At 32.6% G+C, this 22,172-nt stretch overlaps 1 protein-coding gene and 1 pseudogene across 1 annotated transcript in view; one reads left to right on the forward strand and one right to left on the reverse strand.

Annotated features, from left to right (window-relative positions):
* LOC145268778 (uncharacterized) overlaps window positions 1-22,172 on the reverse strand; it is a 223,918-nt gene that overhangs the window by 85,464 nt on the left and 116,282 nt on the right. The window lies entirely within an intron of this gene.
* On the forward strand, window positions 9,713-9,836 carry LOC145268952 (U2 spliceosomal RNA; annotated as a pseudogene).

The raw sequence follows: 22,172 nt of genomic DNA on the forward strand, positions 1-22,172 counted from the left end.
GTGAACGAGGCATAAAAAAATGACTAAGTTCAGCACCCCCCCCCCGCCTATTTAGCCCCAAAAGCCCCCAGGGGACGTCAAATTCTGGTGAAAATGAACAAACGTTTCAGTTTTAGGCCTTAACATATGTACATTTGAGTTCTGCAGTATGCAAAAAAAAGAAATTACTAAATCCATCATCCCCCTCACCCCATTTAGCCCCAAAAGTCCCCAAGGCCTTAACATATTTAAATTGGAGTTCAGCACCATGCAACACTGCTAAATAGACACATACAGAAAATTTTGGACAAATACAGTAAAATAGTCCCAAAAATGGAGTGTTTTTATTAACCCTAAAAGAGCCCCCAGGGCCACTCCCAAGAGTTATCGCAAAGTATAGACAAACAAAATTATATAGAAATCAGTTACAAATTTTCAGAAAGTTTTATAAAAATCCAAGGCATCAATTTGTTTTAATAAGCGCAAAAGTGTCAATTTTAGCCATTTTAACCCGAAAGACACCCCTAGGAGGCAACTGGAGTTTTCCCGGAAAATCCGTTCTGTTACTTTTTTACTCTTATCATGTTTAATGTTTGGGCAAAATTTTTAAAAATTCTAAGGCGTAGTTATTGAGAAAAGTGCGGACAAACGAACGGACAAGGATTAATTTTACACTAATTTTTAATATTTATTATAGACAAGAACATCTATTACTCGTTGGGCCAGTATTTGTCATGTATATTATTTAACACTAGCAGCTGAACCTGACGTTGCCCGGGATTGAATGAGGATCACTATTATGTAATTTTTTACTATGCTTATGATACCATATTAATTTCAGTCGATGTAACCTCCGACCATCTTCAGATGATTCTTGTTGAACTTTGGAATCTTTTTGTTGAACTTGGGAATCTGCAAGAATCTGTGTTGTAGTGAATAAAGTACTTGGTAAAATTCAGTTGTAAATTACACTCTTCTAGAGGTGAAGGTTCAATCCTCAGTGTGGGCAACACTCAAAATACAACCGAGAATTACTTAGCACTTCATCCCGAGTTATAATTGATGGAATGAGAGCATGCTATACCTGTGCATTAAATGAAGGATTCTGTTCGAAATACCGTGCAGATTCCGGAGATCAACAGAAAGATTCCCAAGTTTGACAAGATACAGGATGGAACGATAAGTGTTGCCTTAAAGAAAACAACACCGCAGCTTTATTTTAAAACTGTTATTTAAAAAACCAATTCAGGTAATTTGATTATGTAGTAAAGCTGATATCTATTCCATGTAGCCTCCTTCCACCTCAATCATCGCTTTGATATGGGTCCAGAACTGGGAGCAGGCTTTTTTCCACAAGTGCTGGCGGGAGCTCGGCCAATACTCAGTGGATGGCGGCGATCAGGCTAGGTTTGGGTTTGTGGGAAGTCATGTCGGTAATGTTCGTGATGTATTACCAAATAAAGTAGTCCAGCGGGTTCAGGTTGGGGGAGGAGGGGGACCAGGAAGAGAGGGGTACAAAGTCATAGCACTTGTTCTGAAGCCTTGGTCTCTTTGGACTGTTGGCCGACACCGAGTTCTGCTGCTACACCCAAGGTTTGCCACCTGATTGCAGCAGGGAATCACCACACTTCAGCACATCCAGATTCACTTTGGTGTTGACTTTCAAGCCAACTTTGAAGATGCGAGGTGGCATGATGTAGCCCTCACTTGAAACCACACCAAAGACCGTAACCATGGTTGGAAACTTTGTTTTCATCACCCTGGACACATCCCTATTATTCATTTCAATCCAGCAATGCATTTTGAGGGTGCTGGCAATGGTCCTGTTATCATAATGTGGATCGGTAGAGAGCATGAGTTGTACAATGGTGCATCTCCAATCTCGCTTGTTAAACATTGTGTCACTTTCAGACCTGATAGAAGGCTCCTATTGCTCTTGGTATTTGTACACAACTGGCCAACTAGTAGATGGTCTACAACAAAAATGAAAACCTGTTTTCATTAAATGGAAATGGAATCATGTCATCTTTCCTGGGGCGACAATTTTATCGGTCAACCTTGTACACCTGAAGAGATTACATCAACCAAAACTTTGTGAAAATAACACCCAAGATAAGAACAGTGGTCCGAAAAATGCAATTAAATTGTTTCCCTTACAATTAAGATTTAATTTTTTTTCTGTATAAGTTTAAAACATATGCAACCAAATAAAATGTAGAAGCTTCACTGTATCCTGGAGAACGCCAGGAAGGGACAGTTTGTTGCAAATAATATCAAATCAATGTTTAGATTTAATTGTACTCATGTATGAATTAACAATGTATTTTTACATTGGAATTGAGCAAAAACTCGATGAATAAAATATGAGGTGGAAAAGAGAATTTGTTAATGACGTGTCCGAAACGAAGATAGCCGCCAAGTGAGAGAAAGTGGCAATGTTGGCTGAAACCACAAACGTAATTACAGCATTAACTCATTTTGGACAGGAACCAATGCTTCGATGTTGAAGAATGATAAACTGTTAGCTAAAAGTGATTGCATAAATTTAGCGGAATCATAATTATGGGAAACGGAAGTGATATTTGCATCCTCGCCAAAACGTATCACTTTATGTTCACACTCTGAATGGCTTTAGACATGTCCACACACATCTGTGGATACGTTGATTGGTCAATCAGTCCATTGGTCTATCAAGCATCGTCATCGATGAACGTGCAGATTAAATAGATGCATTTTATTTTTAATGTGTCTAAGCTCAGTAAAAATGCAGTTTAATGGCCTGAAAATAATGTGATGGAAAATTGTGATGTACAAGCCACATTCTTGGGTGCTTATTCAGATTGGCACTTATGGCAGCAATTAAAAGTAAAGAAATACATAAAAATCTATATGATGTGCGTACTCCTTATAGAACAAAGATGTCATATTCCAAAAATTATGTAAATCGATCAAGCAGTAATTTAGTACTACACTATTAAATTGCATTGGATGTAAGGCTTATTTTTCACATTGAAGAGTTAATTTGAGTTGTCCACACTGTTTTATTTCATCGAATTTAATCATATCTAGCGAAAACACTATGACTCGCTTAGTTGTAAAATTTGATTTGCTTGAATAAAACAACTACTTGATCAAATTACATGATTTTTGGAATATATTCACAAAAAGTTTCTTAAAATGCATCCGAATTTGGTAAAACAGCAGTTTAATAGCCTGAAAATAATACAATGAAAAATCTATATATATGAAATGTATGTATGTATGTATGTATGTATGTATGTATGTATGTTTGTGTGTCTGCTAAAAACTTTCGACAGACAGAACAAAAATTCACAAATTTGGTCTCATATGAACCCTATCCTTCGCCCGACAAATATAAAAAAATTGGCCAAAAACGTTAACTTTTTTCACCCTGAAATCAGCACTTTTCTACAGGGGGGGGCAGCAAAAACCGTCCTCTCATGACGAATTCGCTTCTACGCATGCGTCATACGACGTCGTAACCTGATTTAGTTTAAAGATTAAAAAAATGATTTAATTTCGTGTACGTCGTGTTTGGTCAGTTGGTTAGAGTGCTGGGTCGTTATCTAAACGTTTTGGGTTCGAATTGTGGTGTGAGATGTCTTCTTTTTTTTTTCGATTTTTTAAATTTTAATATTGAAGCAGGGTTATTTAAGCCATTTTTCACGTAACATTCGTTTTTCTGTTTTTTTTTACTTCGCTTATTCTTAGGTCTTCATTAACACCCTCCACCTCCGACCGACCACACACACCCAAAAACACCTGGGCAACGCCAGGTACCCACCGATTTTTTTAATTTTAATATTGAAACAGACTTATTTAAGCCATTTTTCACGTGTTTTTTTTTTGGGGGGGTATTTTTCTGATTTTTGAAAGAAGTTTTAACGTTTGTTTTTCTGTGTTCTTTTTTGTTTTTGATTTTCCGATTTTTACATTTAACATCGTTCGTTTGCCTTACGTTAGTTTTTTTGTGTTTTTTTCGATTTTTTTAAGTTTTAACTTTTTTTTAATATAATATTTAATTTTTTATTTAATATTTAAAAATATTCACTTCGCTTATTCTTATGTTTTGATTACCTCCCCCCCTTTTGCCTGACGTTTGTTTTTTTTGTGTTTTTTTTTCGATTTTGTAAAGTTTTTACTTCGCTTATTCTTATGTTTTGATTATCTTCCCCCCCCCCGCCCGAGCACAAACACCCGGGCAATGCTGGATACCCCCGCCAGTACTTTCATAAATCAGAGTCCATTTTCTGTAGGCTGTTTTTGAACCCAGTCAACGACGGGTACTTTTACTAGTTACATATAAACGACAAAGTTTTATCTTGTTTTTGTTGAATATATTGTCTCGGCTCCTCTGTCTGTTGGGCTTGAGGTAGCTACACCAACTCACGCATATGCACAGTCATAAGCATATGTACACTGACATGATTTTTAGAGTTAGTTTAGGATTAGTTAGACGCAAGATAGATGTATGTTCTATCGTGGATTTTGGCTCAACTGTTTATTGAAAAACAATGTGGATTCTTATGCATTCGAGATGAACCAAAACGGCAAATTTTACAAACGTATACAAATGCATTTGATTGGCTTAGAATGTTTTTATTTGTTTCTATTCATTCATGCATGCGCATGCGTCGAGACAGTTGTGCAGAAACGAGTTTGAGCATTTTCATTTTTGACAGCGGGGAGTAAACTTATACATTTTTATTTTAACTTTAACTATAATTTAACCCTAATTTTACCTTAAACTAACTCTAACCTAAGTTTTAGATTTAAATCGAGTTGGTCTGATTCAAATTCTGTAGAAATATACTATTTTTAAAATTAATTAAAGATTCTGCCAAAATCTAAGCTATTTAAAATGATGAAGGACTAATAATGACTAATAAACACCGCTTGTCAATTTCCGATTTAAAAAGTAGAAAACGTCACCAAGTAGACTATGGATGTAGCTCAAGTATCTTGTTGCATATCGCTTATACCCCTCGTTAGGAGGTTTGACATACAATCAGACTTGGGTGCTTCTATATTATAATAATGAAAAAAATATTGAATTTTAAGTAAAACAAATGGTACCTACATAATTGTCATGTCGCAAATAGTAACATATTCAAAAATTACGGAAAACGATGAGGTAGAAAAATAATTATAAATGAAAAAAAGACATTTGTAAAATCTAGCGATTTGGTTTCAAAATCTACCGATTTGAATTGGAGGAGAGGTAAAAAACTTAATTAGGTAAAAAGAAGGCAGGTAAAAAAACTTAATGAAATACATATATATTCAAGAATTTATTATTACTTAAAATTAAAAAAAAATTGTATTAATTTATTATTGATAAGAATTTAAAAAATAATAATTTATTATTCCTAAGAATAAAAAAAGATTATTATTAATGTAAAAAATTGGAAATAAAATTATGATTAATTTATTATTCCATAGAATTAAAAAATATTATTTATTTATAATTCCCAAGAATGAAAAATATATTTATTTACTATTCCTAAAAATTAAAAAAAAAATTTTTTATATAATATTCCTAATAATTCAAAAAAATATTATTAATTTATCATTATTTGGCTAATTTATCAAGGTTAAAGCCACTCAAGCATAAGTGTTAATGATATAGTGAGTTGCATGATAAATATTATACGTTGATTAAAAATGAAGGGAATGAATATAATTTGATTATTTATAGGAATGGTTGATCAAAAGAATTTGTTGACATTGGATTTGAAGACGACCATGCTGTAGTCTGCAGGGAAGTACTCCTCTGATAATTGAAAACGAAAAGAAACTATTCAAATTTATGTGATGTTAGGCACACAGTAGAAACGAAGAAAATCCTTTTCCATGGTGGTAGTAAGAGGAATTCTTACTGCGAATATCTTACAAGGAGGAACAAGAGATTTGAAGACGACCATCTTGTAGCCCTAAGGGACGAAATCCTGTCGTTACGGTTGCACAAAATATCTTACAAGGAGGAACAAGAGATTTGAAGACGACTATCTTGTAGCCCTAAGGGAAAAAAATCCTGTTATGTGTTGCACACAATATCTTACAAGGAGGAACAAGCGATTTAAAGACGATTATCTTGTAACCTGCAAAGAAGCACTCCTGAAATAATGTGTTCAACAGATAGGACGTTCTTGACTTGAAAGAAGCACCGAGCATGAAAAAAAAAAAAAAAATTTATTTGTTTTTTTATATATATAAAAAATAATAAAAAAGAAAATATTGTATTGAATCCTATTTCCAAGGTCTTTTTTAATCTTTACAGATTAAGTTTTCTTCTTCTTCTTCTTCTTCTTCTTCTTCTTCTTCTTCTTCTTCTTCTTCTTCTTCTTCTTCTTCTTCTTTATCGCATGTAGACAATGCGTCTCTTCAAGAAGCAAGAACTGTTTTATGCTGCATCCAAAATAAAGATTTTCTCCAAACATACACCCACCCACCATTCAGAATTTATATAACTATTTTTTGTTGTTTTTTTTTTCCATAGAAATCGCCCCAGACAAGACATGAAGCCATTTCATGTAAGGAGCTAACCAGAACTAAAGATGATTATCACAACGAAAAAGACCAATGTTATTATGCTTTTACTAACCTGGTTGAGCTATCATTATTTCATAAACATTACACTATATACTAATGTACACCTCTCTCAAAAACCGCCAGTATAGATAGCTAATCAGCATATAATTGTATGATATTATAACTATACAAATATATTATGCTTTTACTAACATGGCTAGACTATCATTATTTTTTCATAAACATTATAATATATAATAATGTAAACCATTCATCAAAAACCGCCGGTATAGATGGCTAATCATTTTTGTATGATATTATAAATGAATATATTATGCATTTACTAACGTGGCTAGCATATAATATTATAGATATATAACATGGTTAGACTATCATTATTTCTTTATGTACATTATACTATACTTTAATGTACAATCTCCTCTAAAACTGCCGGCATAAAATTTTATATATATTCCAGGTAGAAAGATATCCAAAAATTAAGAACAATTGAATTTCAACAAGGGTCGTTGATAGTGCTCAATCAAAGAGCGCAAATTATAGTTTTTCTTTTTCTTTATGTAAATACAGTCCTATCTTGCTACGGTGTGCAGACCATTTCGATCACATTTGATCTCATCAGGCAAGAAACTTTAAAAATTAAAAAGGTTCAAGACCATTTTCAATTTTAGAAGAGAGAAAATATACTTTGCCCTGACTGACGTGAGGTAAGGTTAATGTTCTTATGGATTTAATTTGTCTAGACATTTTCATATGGCTTGAATTATGAAATAGTAAATATCGCCTGCTGACATCCTCTTTGTTACGTGTCAACTGTTTTCGTAGGTACGACCTTCTTCCTATCCCTACTTTCTCCCTTTCTCCCTCCAAGTGAATTTATACCCCCCCCTGTATATTTATGTTATCCTTTCCCTTCTTATAACTTTCTCTAATCATCCTCCAAAACTATCCTTTACCCCCCCCTTTTTAACAGAAATGTGATTTTTGTAATTAAATTTAAATCCATAAGAACATTAACCTTGCCTCACGTCAGTCATGGCAAAGTATATTTTCTCTCCTCTAAAATTGAAAATGGTCTTAAACATTTTTAATTTTTTAATTTTCTTTCCATTCGTGAAACAGTTACCAGATAAAAATCTGACGACCCCCACATACCAATTTGCTAATTTTGACCTCTTAGTAGCCCTTTTTTCTGGATGAAAACCGATTAAAAAGTTTTCCACATGTCTGAATATTCTATATACCAAATACATATTCTATATACCAAATTTGAAATCTGTAGATCAAAAATTCGTTGAGTATATAAGTTGACAAATGTCCTCACACACATGCACACATTCTCACTTTTATAGATATATAGATTAGGGACCCTACATACGTAACGATTAAGTTAGCTAGTGTGAATTTTGACAATGGTTACATTTGTCATGTTAATCTGCAAATTTTAATCTGTGGAGAGAAAACTGGAAGCTTTGTGAATGAGACAGAGCCAATAATGTAGAAGTAATCTAAGCAGAATTTTACTTTACTCATACATAAAAATATGTGCTTCGTCAATTACTCCCTCTGGTCGCTAGCCTGAGAGAATCGCACTTTAGTGAACGAACATATACTACATTGACTCCGTGACTTAGAGGAAGGTATGATGACGAATTAATACTACCCTGCTTTAGCGGTATCAGAATTTTTGTAGGAATTTTTGACACCCCTAACACGAAACTGCGAATACAATATAAAAATCTCGGAATTTCTCTGTTAAAAGTGGGTTATTTATTTTCTTTATGGATTATACTTCCAAAATAAACTATTACAGTTGTTTTAAAAGTAATAGAAATATTTTTTTTTTTTTAAAAAACAGTAATGAATTTTCCGAACTCAATATTTTTCAATTTTTAAACTCAATATTTTTCAATTTTTCAATTTTAAAAATCTATCAAAATTTTTCTATTGATTCTATTTTTACGATATTTTCAGAGTCAATGTGAAATTTTATGTTCTTTCCAATAAATCGAATATAATATTTTAGACAAACGTTTTTTTTTTAAATTCACGAACCCCCCCCCATCCCAATTTTAAGTGTCTATTAAAAAGTAAATACTTAATTTAGTAACCCGATGAGTACATAATTATTTACTCACAAATTGAAGAGAAAAGGTCAATACATAATATATTCAAATTAAAAAAAAAAAACATAGTGTTCTTTTAGAATTTTACCTGTAAAGTTTGAAGTTTAAAACCTTTTTTTTTTAAACCATGTTATTTGTTTTTTCTTTTTTTTTTTTTTTAATGGAACCTTGGTCCTTGCTCCTTTAATTGAAAAAAAAATTAGGGCTTGAATTACATTTTTCGAGGAGTTATAAGCTTGGAAAGACAGGGGGTCGAATAATTCACGCCTCCCATTTTGTAAATGTCTAATAATAATTAATTTAGAACCCGATGAGTACATAATTATTTACTTACAAATTGAAGAGAAAAGGTCAATACATAATATATTCAAATTTAAAACAAAAAAAACATAGTGTTCTTATAGAATTTTACCTGTAAAGTCCGAAGTTTAAAACCTTTTTTAAAAAAAAAACACGTTTTTTTTTTTTTTTTTTTTTTTTTTAATGAAATCTTGGTCCTTGCTCCTTTAATTGAAAAAAAAAATTAGGGCTTGAATTGCATTTTTCGAGGAGCTATAAGCTTGGAAAGATGGGGTGGAATTATTCACTATTTTTCACGAAATTTCTGACACCGCTAACCCTGCTTTACCCCAAAAAGGAAAAGGTAATTCCTGTGACGACGGTCTTATGACAACAAAATTAATACTACCCTGCTTTACCCCCAAAAGGAAAAGGTAATTCCTGTGACGACGGTCTTATGACAACAAAATTAATACTACCCTGCTTTACCCTCAAAAGGAAAAGGTAATTCCTGTGACGACGGTCTTATGACAACAAAATTAATACTACACTACCCATCCACATTAAAAGATAATACAATAAAGGCAAATGTAATACCTGGGAGAATCCTTTCCACACTCCCTTAAAAGTGGGTGAGATAATTTCTGGGAGAACGATCTTATGACAACAGAATTAATAGTACGCTAAAAGATATTCCGATTAAATAAATTTTTTTTCATTCATTTAAAAATGCCTAATTACAAAAAATATTCTTTTTTATGATTCCTCTGTCTTTTGGCTAAGATCAAAGTGTAGTATCTCTTCTCTACAGTTTACATTCTCGGCATTTTAATAATGCCATAAGTTTTCATGAAAATTATCTCCCTTGAAAATCAAATCCTAAAAACGTTTTTAAAACACTATCTTTTTTTTTTTTTTTTAATAAAATCTCTTTAATTTCAGCAATAATTATAATAGTAGTACTATGTATAAAAATGATTGTGTATATAGAAGAAATTTGACAATACAAATTAGAAATTTATATTACAAAATATTAATTAATTGAAATTAAATAAAAAGCAAATATGTGAGTAATTCATAGTTTGTTTTGGAGAGTTTGGAGATTACTATATATACAGCATTTCAAAGTATTTTTGTATCATTAGAATTGAATAAGCTTAACCACTTTTGATGTTAATATAGTTCTGATAGATTGAAAACCCTTTTTTATTTACATACAAAATCGTGTTTATTATGATGGAGAGGAAAGAGTGATATTGGAAGAGAAGGTGAGGTTTGGCCTAAAGCCGAAAAGTAAGTGCATCCGGCACCTTCACACCCTTAAGGTTTCCAAACTCTCAAAATAGATTATTAGGACTGCCAGAAATTTATTGGGTCCATTAACTTCCATAAATTTGCTGCTTTTTGACCAATGATCTCAACCTCATGGCCAAAATAATTATCTGCACTTCTGTGGAAATTTTGAATTTAAAACAAATATAGATATAATCTAAAACAAATATCTTAGATATAATCTTTTTCTTTTCTTTCTTTCTTTTTCTTTTTTTTTTTTTTGGAGAGTGGAGAGAAGGGCATTACAACTAGTAAAGTCCGTGAGTATTCCAATATTTCAACTAGCAGAACCCCTGAACAGTTTGCATATTTTTTCAGTCTTTTTTATTGTAGAGTCACTGCTTATCAAGGCTTGGAGGCCACTCAAGGATAAACGTTAATGGGTATCAGGTGATGATCGGTTATGGTGAAATTGGATAGAAATGAATTATTTAAGAGGACAGCTTGATAAGAATTTAATGCACATTGGACTTGAAAACGACCATGTTGTAATCAGCTGGGAAACAGCTCCATAGTTTTGTGTTCAACAGACGAGCAGTTCTGGGGAAAAAACTTTGTTCATGGAATTTTCACATAGATAAAAAGTAAGGGAAATTGTTGGCAGTGATTGTAGCTAGACGAGTATTTGTTGTAAATGTTTTATCGGGAGCGGGGAACCATAAAATAAAGCTCACTCAAGCCCCTGCCATGGAAATAACGATAGAGCTGTGATAGGCTTGCAACGTCTAACGTGTAAGAAAGAGGTAGCAGGGAAGAGAAAGTAATATCACTCACTAGATTTCAAAGTCGGTCTTGAAACTTTAAAAGCAGGAAAGGACGCTCTAAGTAGTCCCCCGCCCTCCAGATGATGCAGCAGTATTCTTAGGATGCATCTGGCTCTTATACAGGTAGATCTCCAATAAAAGCTTTGGCCCTGTAACCCATGATCATAAGAAGCAACGTTATGCATAACCATTTGAGGAACTTTGCAGACTTTCATAGGCGCCACCTCCTCTAAGAAGATAGGAGCCTATACGTTATATAGAGATCAAAGTTCAAGCCTTGGTCAAATCATAAAAAAAGCTCAAAAATTATACTTGATGCCTCTTTGCTATACACTTAGCATTAAAATGTGAGAATGAAAAGTGGGGGTAATCCATGGGAATGAATGGAGCCCTCTCATTGGTGTCATTGTCTCAATAACAATGGAGCCTTCATGGTACTCTCGATTATGGTTGGCCCATTTATTTTTCTTACATTTTGTGTTAACAAGCAGTTTATCCGTTTATCTGCGAAGAATATGTGTGGGAAGTTTGCTGAGAGAAATGTTCAAACATTTAAATGAAGAAAACTTTAAATAAGGACAACAGAATTATGTTTAGATTTTGTTTTTATTTCGTTCAAGGTTTTGTGCGTCAACACTTTGTGGGATTTTTATCAGATTTGAATTTTTCATTATTGTTGACCTTGGTAAATCTTCAATACAAAATTGAAATAACATTTGACTTCTTTCTTTCTCACAAAAATTGTGTACAATCATATATATATATATATATATATATATATATATATATATATATATATATATATATATATATATATATATATATATGATGGTAGAAAATCCATTCTCGAATATTGCCATTACTTAATATAGGAAGACAGGTGAGTAGTGAACCGCACGAAAGTGGCTTTCAAGCCCGGCCAAACTCAGGCATTCTTTGGCACAGTAGATATGTGCACCACTAGCAGCACGTGCTGGACGGTCACTTCTAAACCGCCTACGTCTCGCACGTCTGCACGCAGTTGACACAAGCAAGTTCTGGCAACATAGGATTGTTTTATTGACGTTCATATCATTAAATGTTTGTTTGCAGCCAGTCTTTTTGTTATCGAGATGCACACTGATGGTAAAATATGTATTCCATTGCATATCAAGTAATGCCTGTGGTTGAGCCTTTTTATAGTCAGGAAAGACTTTGCACCGAGCCAATCCCACTCTTTGAACAACCGCCACATTGAACCAAAAAGAAGAGCATGTCAACATCATTGAATACAGCAGCCACTGCAGGTTTTATATCAGGGTTTTCTTTCTCTTAGAAAGGTTGCCTTCACCACGGCTTACGGGAGCCCCCCTCCCCCATGCCATTTGATCCATAACTGGGACTTAGGTTGCTGGGCACCAGAGCATACTCCACACACCAGTGGGTCATGTATGCCGCAGCTAACTGAACCTAAGCCCCTTGGAGGTTTCTGCCATGGTTATCTCACCTTTAGTCTTTGGTTAAAAGAACCTTGAGCCACAAGGCAATGGATGTTCATCAGAGCCTAGTCTGCATGGCAGTGATCACGATGTGCATGTGGGGGTTGATTTGTATGGGAGAAGCACAGTATTATGCTAAAACATCTGTGTGCTTTTAACACACGTCCACACCAGGCCTTGACCACTATATATATATATATATATATATATATATATATATATATATATATATATATATATACCCTGATGAATCCTAGCATGGATGAAACGTGGCATATTCTGTGTAGCTTAATCGCTATATATATATATATATATATATATATATATATATATATATATATATATAAGAATTAATGTTTAAATTTCAACTGTATCTCTCTCGGTTGATGTTAGCCAAATGGTTCGGGTCCTTACTAATGAAGCCAGACATAACTTCTACTGCTGGGGTGCGAATCTCTCAACTGGCGTTAATCGTGACATCCTGCACTAATGATTCTCGAAAGGATGAAACACTAGTGTCTGTAGGTATTTAATAATTATTATAGTAAATAATAATAATAATAATAATAATAATAATAATAATAATAATATATATATATATATATATATATATATATATATATATAGTACAGAGAGAGAGAGAGAGAGAGAGAAAAAGAAAAAAAAGGGGTATTCGATATCTTTACAAAATCACCATTCACTAATGCATGAATTATTGTGTCCATATCTGGACCAGTGCATCTACCACAAATCTCACTCTTAGACAAGGTCCAGAAAGGAGTCTCCAATCTATCGGACAAGTTCCAACCTCTTTCCTCTCGCCACAATGTTGCATTCCTGTATGTCTTTTACAAATACTTTAATGAAATGTGCACCTATCTTAACTATATTAACATGTAAACAGATTATCTTAACTATATTAACATGTAAACAGATTATCTTAACTATATTAACATGTAAACAGATTATCTTAACTATATTAACATGTAAACATATTATCTTAACTATATTAACATGTAAACAGATTATCTTAACTATATTAACATGTAAACAGATTATCTTAACTATATTAACATGTAAACAGATTATCTTAACTATATTAACATGTAAACATATTATCTTAACTATATTAACATGTAAACAGATTATCTTAACTATATTAACATGTAAACAGATTATCTTAACTATATTAACATATAAACATATTATCTTAACTATATTAACATGTAAACAGATTATCTTAACTATATTAACATGTAAACAGATTATGCTAATCTAATTAATCTATTAATCAACATAAAATATGAAATGCTGTATATATACTAATCTGCAAACACACATAATCTTTAGATTTTGTAAATTTGCATATTCATTTTTTAAATAGTTTCGAATAGATTAATATCCTGTAATTTGCATATTCATTTTTTAAATAGTTTCGAATAGATTAATATCCTGTAATTTGCATATTCATTTTTTAAATAGTTTCGAATAGATTAATATCCTGTAATTTGCATATTCATTTTTTAAATAGTTTCGAATAGATTAATATCCTTTAATTTGCATATTCATTTTTTAAATAGTCTCGAATAGATTAATATCCTGTAATTTGCATATTCATTTTTTAAATAGTCTCGAATAGATTAATATCCTGTAATTTGCATATTCATTTTTTAAATAGTCTCGAATAGATTAATATCCTGTAATTTGCATTGCCATATTTTCTTATATATACACAATTTGAGAACTTGAATGTCTACTAGACACCATCCTCTAAGGTATGTGTCTAAGATTTCTCTACACACAAGTTTGCCAGGAAAACCTTGCACAAAGATACTTCCCCCTACCAGCAAACTCCAACATTAAGCCCTCACCAATTATTCAAATTAACATAGTATTCACGGCTCAAATAAGATTCCCTAAGCCACTTCATATTAGCATATACAAGAAATGGTGCACCTTCTCCAAGTGATGTTGCTTATAGCATCCACTAAGCTGGATACTCTACCCGACTAGATGAATTCTTGTCTTGGAATCCGCAAAGACTATAAGAAAGACTCTGCTAAAACATAGTTAACTGATCAATTCTTAACTTCTTTACGAACTGAACGTTTGAGAAGTAAAGAACTTTAATGGGACACGTGAATGTCCATGTATTTGAATGCCTATTGGAAGGAACTTGAATGCCTACTGGAGAGAACTTGAATGGCTACTAGACACTGTCCTCGATTGTCTAAGGTCTCTCTGTACAGGGGTTTGTCAGAACAACCTGGCATGAGGATACTTTTTCCATAGAAGTAAACCCTGATCAAATATTCAAAATCACATAGTATTCGCAGCCCAAATAAGATCTCCTCACTATGGCTAACCCACATTAGGTTTTACAAGGAATGGTGTACTTTCTCCAAGTAATATTATCTCAAGTAATAGCACGAAGCTGGATACTCCACCAGACTAGATAAATACTTGCCATGGAATCCAGTAAGACAAAGCGACCAAAATGGAAGATATACTACACATATGAAAATGGTTAATTGGGGAGAGGAAAATTATGTTCTCAATTTCTTTACTAACTCAGTTTTTGAGAGATAAAGAACTTTCGAATATCTAAGTATCTCATATAGAGTTCAAGTGTTAGCCCCAGGTCGTGGGCCCCTTGATTTCTGAGAACTTCGACTGAAGTTATATGAAAGTCAAGTGCCCCCCCACCCCCCAAAATAGGGTTCCTTGATTTTTGAGAACTTTGACTGAAGTAAAATGAAACAATGACAATATTTTCATTGGTAATAAAATGTCTGATGTCATCATGATGCTGAGAACAGATACTACACATTGATTTTATCCAAATGTTTTTATAATAAGGTATTTTTAAACAAATGAAAAAGATATTTAATTTAAAAAAAAAAATCCTTTTTCACCTCAAACAATGCCACTTTGATGTAAAGGGCTACTATCGGGGCCATAAGTTGCAAGGATACTATGTAGGGAGTTGAGCAGTAAGATGTCTGTTCACATTACATTTGAAATTCTGCATTCCAGTATAGTTGGGAAAGCAGGAATCTGGAAGGGAGTTCCAAAGTCTATAAGTTCTGGGGAAAAAACTATTGGAAAAGAAGGTTTTCTTACATCTAGGGATCTCTACTGTGTAGGGGTGGGATTTTGCTGTTTGTCAGTCTTGTTGGGGGTATTTACGTTGAACGGGTAAAAGGGCTTGTAGTTCGTCGGAGCATTCACTATTAAAATACTTGAAGAATAGGCAGAGGGATGCAACATTTTGTCGATGGGACAGAGGTTGAAGTTTGGATGACAGTTCAGAACCTATTAGGTTGATAATTTTTATTGTATTATCTTTTAATAAATGCAGATAGTGTAGTATCTGTTATGTTCATATTACTTCCTAGAATTACGTCCCCCTTTTTTGAGTTAATGCTTCCATATATAACATCCTTCTTTGCGGTAGGCAGTAACGTAGTATCTGTTGACATGAGACCATCTTTCCAGAAAATATTTGTTCCTGGGGGGGGGGCGGTTGTAATGTTCTATTTGTTTTAAGGAACAGTTGTTTTGTTGAGGTTGAAGATTCATTTCTCAATGAAAGCTAAAAAATATAATAAAAAATATAAGAATATAATAATAAATTACTTAAGATCTCTATTCATTCATGGCTGACGGAATGAGAACAATCTACCATCGTGCATGAAATAGATAGTTCCATTTGAAATTTTGGTGTCCACAGGGAACGAACTCATACACACAGACAAAGTGCCTTTTATATAAATATATATATATATATATATATATATATATATATATATATATATATATATATATATACTAGCAGGGAGACCTGACATTGCCTGGGACTGGATGATGATCAACGAATATTTCACAATCCTATATATTTTTTTTTTATTGTTATCGAAATTCGTGAAATTGACTATTTTTCAATCAAATCGACTGATATTCTGTTCTAGTTAGGGACACATCGTGGTGCACCGAGAGGAAGCTTCACATGCCTCTGTGCAGTGACTTAGTCCACAATACATTGTAGTCTACATTGAACCTACTGTTGATTTTATAAAATTATTTTTAGGCTTGAATTAAAAGTTAAAATACAAAAGTCAAGTATCATGGTTCAATTGTGCTCCAAACAGAAACATTCAATTTAAACGGACTCCTGTCATATCAAAGAACTTATTGTTGATTTTATATGCCTGGCCTTTCTGCTTGTGCGGTGATAGTGGTTTGACTTCAAGTTTAAAATTAAAAAGTCAAGTATTATGGTTCAGTTATGCTTTGAACAGAAACATCAATTTCGAATAATAATGTCATATAAAAAAAACCTACTGTTGAGTTTATATGCCGGATCTTTCTGCTTGTGTGGTAATAAAACTTCTCCAATGCACTTGTGATATTAGGCTATGTAAGGTGTTAACTTTTCTCCAAATCGTCTGTTTCTTCTGCTATCGGATTTTTTCGATTATTGATACTTATCAAAGACATTCCGGTACAAAACCTATCTACGAACACTGCCAGGCATATAACGTACATTTATGTGAAATTTTAAATAAATCGGCCCAGTCGTTTAGGAGTCCATAGCGAATAAACACAGACACACACACGCATACAAAGTTCTTTATATATATATATATATATATATATATATATATATATATATATATATATATATATATATATATATATATATTACTTCAAAAGATAACTGCAAACTGCACGCCTTCAAAAGGGATGGCATATTGTATATAGATGTTAGAAGAAAGTGATTTATAAAAACAGACTAACCGTCACCTTCAAAAAATGTTGTTCTGGTATTTTTTGAATGATCTGTATTGAAATAGATGCAAGCTCGTGTTTGAACGAAACAAGGCGAAGGAAGAAAAAGAGGAAAAAAAATCTATAAAATGCATCGGAATAAAAAGTCAGAAACTCTGCGTTTGCACGATAAACAAGTGTTTGTAGATTTTGCGGCAAAGTACGTTCGATCTAACGAAGTCAAGCGGAAAACATGATGATGATGATGATGATGATGATGATGATGATGGAGTAAATATGCTTTTGAGGAGAGAGAACAAGAAGCAAAATCTATCGGACGCAAATCAAAACTTTATTCAAGAGAAGCAAAACATCATACGTTTAACATTTAAACAAAAATCAAATCAAATAAAAATTTTACCAGGGTGATATAGTTTGCTTAAAGCATTGTTTGTGATATATACAGACTAGCAGGGATACCCGGCGTTGCCTGGCTCAAAAGTATAACATATTTCTATTAAAACTTCTATCTCTCTACCTCTTTCTTTTCCTCTTCCTAATCCTAAACATGTCTTTCCTCTCTAATTGCACGCACACGCACACACAAAGAGAGAGAGAGAGAGAGAGAGAGAGAGAGAGAGAGAACTTGGATGCCTACTAGATATTATCCTCGAGTGTACAAGGTCTCTCTGTAAAAGGTTTTGTCAGGAAAACCTGGCATAAAAATACTTTTCCTAAAAGTGACAAGATATTCAAAAGAACATCGTATTTGCGGATCTCCTCGGCATGGCTAACAGACACTGGCTTTTACAAGGAATAGTGCACCTTTCTCCAAGAGATATTACCTCAAGTAACAGCACGAAGCTGGATACTCCACCAGACTAGATAAATTCTTGTTCTGGAATCCAGTAAGACCAAGTGACCACAATAAATATATACTATAAACATATTTAACTGGCTTATTGAGGAGAGGAAAAGTATGTTTTCAACTTCTTTACTAATTCAGTTTTGAAATGTAAAGGAGAAATTTATTGGAATATTCCAATACCTGTGTATTTCATATAGAGATCAAATTTTAGCCCTGGAGAATGGGGTCCCTTGATATCTAAGAACTTCGACTGAAATAAAATTAAAAAAAACACAAAACAAACAAACAAAAAAAAAAACCCCAAAACTTTTCTTTCATATAATAGATTTCCTGAGGGATGAGTTCGCATTTTTTTTCCAAATTAGTACATAGGAAAGAAATGTGCTTCAAAAACCTATGTTTGTTCGTCGGAATTTTCTTGTTAACCTGATAGTATTAAATTTGAATGTCCATATTACTCACTCTGTTGCTTTATATATATATATATATATATATATATATATATATATATATATATATATATATATATATATATATATAATATAAAGCTGAACGTGTGTGTGTGTGTGTATGTCTGGTCACGAATAGGCTCCTATATGGTTGACTATTTTAAAAAATTGATTACATATAATGATAGAAGATGTATCGAGGATCAGGAATGGGTATGTTTGATCTGGCAGAACGGTGGTTCATAAAAATTGTGGGGTCTGCGTTCGCGCCAGGCCCCCAAAGTATGGAAATAAAAAATGAAAAAAAAAAAAACGTTTACAAGGGTTTTTGATATAGATGTACATAAGAATACTTTGATAAGTATGTTTCAACTTAAATAGGGATGGTATAATAAAATAGTGGGGTCTGCGTTCGCGCCTGTACTCCATGGAAATATGACACACATTTTAACAAAGACTTTTCGTATCTATTTGTGTAAGTATACTTTGATAATTATGTTTCAGTTTGAAGAAATATGGTATAATTAAATTATTGGGTGTTCGTTCGCGCCTGAACTCCATAGAATGTAAATATATCACAAAGTTTAACAAGGTTGTTTAAAAGAGGTGAGGGTCCACAATAACACCTTAACTTTAATCTTAATTCACGTTAGCTTTTATTTTCATATTGTGTTGAATAAATTCACCTCAGAAATTCATGTTCTTATTAAAGTGAAAGCAAAAAAAAAAAAAAATCTGAACTTTAGACAATTCTCAACACAAATTTTGCATAACTCTGTTTTTTTCCTTCTCCACTTGCACGTGGCACTCTTTCGAAAATAGATAAATAGATAAATAATAAAAAATAAGAATGTTACTTGTTATCGTGTCAAAAGAAGGAAACATCCTGCCCACGTGATTACGTGTCTTTTTAAAACATATACATAACCTTTTTATTTTTATTTATATATCTGTTTAAGTTTTTTTTTGTCAGTGTACTAGAAGGAATTCAGTTCTTTACATTACAATAGCACAACCCTGAATCCGACGGCACAATACTACACCGTTCAATACTGTAAAATTGAAACGAAGCTGTTCTGCTTGAAAAGGGCGCCATTTTCTTCTTATTCATATTTATATCGATCTTTGCTTTAAAAAACTAAGGTAATTACGTGTTTACTTTTTTAATATCCCATTTTGCTGTTTCGGATTACTTCACTAAAGTAAGTAAAGCTTCATTATTTTTCAAAACTGTTTTTGTTTCTTTGTTTTTCGATATTTCGACGATATTATTTAGTAAGAGTGTTTAGCAGAAAAGCCAACAAATGACTACCCGAAAAAATAAATATACAAGAAATAAATGTTACCATAGTCAATAAAAGTTCAGTTCATGTTTTTTGTTTGTTTTGAAATAGTTTTTAATGCTCTTTACTTGAAATAATTTCAGCGAACCGAAATTAAAACGAAATTTGAGGTGATAACTACTTAAATGAATTTTTATATAAACTACACATGCTATAATCGAATATTCCTTAAGCACAAAATAAGGAAAACATTAAAATATGTTCATAAATATTTCTTACGTTGACGGAACTCTCTTAAATTGTTAACACAGAATGCTCAGGTGCCCCTCCTTCAAATTGAAAACAGGGCTCTCCATTTCAAAGTCGCTGCCATTTTGATTTTTTTTTAAAACCGGTTTGTGAATAAAAAAAAATTTTTTTTTACAAACTACTCAAAAATACAAACCAATGAACTTTTCTACCATAAAAGTAACTTTCATTGACTATGGTAACATTTATTTCTTGAATATTTATATTATTATATATATAACATTTTCTCTTTGTAAGGAAACATCATTTTGTTGGTTACTCTTGGCTACGAATAGAAACAAAGTTAATATAAAAAATATATTTTCGCGAAAATTATCTTTACTTTCATCATATTTTGCTTAGGGTAAAACTTTTGAGTATCAAAACCTATCTCTTTACAACCCCCTCCTTTTCATAACCTATCATACTTTCATCACTCACAGTCCATTTTCTGTAGGCTGTTTTTGAACCCAGTCAATGACGGGTACTTCTGCTAGTATATATATATATATATATATATATATATATATATATATATATATATATATTGGCATCCACATACAGAAAGGTTTCGCTATATTACAACTCATCAGCGTGGCTAGACATATACTTTTCCCCAGCCGAGGATTGAACCTACAACCGTGCATTGGCAGTCGGCAGCTCTCACCAACGAGATACGAATCAGTGCCATAAATATTTCTCCTTGAGTGTGTATTAAATCCACACCCACGCGTCGCAACAGTGCTCTAACCATCAGCTTGTTTACAAACAAATTAATAGTGAGCTTCGCTTAATAGCTTAAATACGCGTCGGGTGAAAATATATGTACAAAGTGCTCAACCCAAAGAGGGGGCCTTTAATTGTCATTCACATACAGAACTGTTTCGTTGTATCACAACTCATCAGTGCGGCTAGGCATAAACTTTTCCCCAGCCGAGGATCGAACCTACAACCGTCGCATTGACAGTCGGCAGCTCTCACCAACAGACTACGAATCAGGGCCATAAATATTTCTCCTTGAGTGTGTATTACTGATGGTGGTGGTGGTGGTGGTGGTGGTGGAGGAGGAGGAATATAAAAATCAATATCTAGTGACAATTGCTTGTAGAAAAAAAATAGTGTGACGTATAAAAATAATTGATTGGGAATGCAAAACTTGACATTTTTCTGAAATATTTGAATTGCATATTTTATTGGAAGACTAAAAAGATACCCCGGACAGAAGGACCTCGAGCTGCAGTAACTCCTTTTTCTAAAATATTTCCGTTCGCAGCATTCTCTTGAATAAGGGCAAATACAAATACAACTATTCCCATATATATATATATATATATATATATATATATATATATATATATATATATATATATATATATATATATATACACTAGACTTTTTAGCTGGTTAAAAACAAGAAAAAATTATATCTTGTTATGAATTGCTTTATACTATATTAATGGTTTAATATGGTTAAATAATGGTTTAATATGGTTAAATATGTGCTCATTTGGCATCAAATACAAACCAAACCAATACTTATTAATCCCTAACTGTACATTGAACGGATACTATAATACTTAGTTCGCTGCCCCTTATCATAACAAAGGCCCATAAAACCCATTTCAGACAGATAGACCAAGTAATTTCTGAGAAAAAATGGAATTGACAGGATAAGAGAAATTATATATATATATATATATATATATATATATATATATAGTTATTTATAACTGACTGACCGTAACATGCTGTGTAACATGTGTAGCATATAAATATTCATGTAACATAAATAAAACTATATATATATAAATTCCTGAATTTTTTTTATCAGGATTGATAATTTGAATCATTATTTGGATTATTCGGACAACTGTTTTTATATTGAATGCAATTTTCACAACGTTTCGGCCGATGTATCCCTCAACCTTTTTGAGGTATATCTTGTCAAACTCGGAAATCTTTCTGTTGAATTCAGAAATCTGCATG

Source organism: Euprymna scolopes, chromosome 44 (assembly GCF_053919585.1).
Source record: "Euprymna scolopes isolate OS-2025 chromosome 44, ASM5391958v1, whole genome shotgun sequence".
NCBI lineage: Eukaryota > Metazoa > Mollusca > Cephalopoda > Sepiida > Sepiolidae > Euprymna > Euprymna scolopes.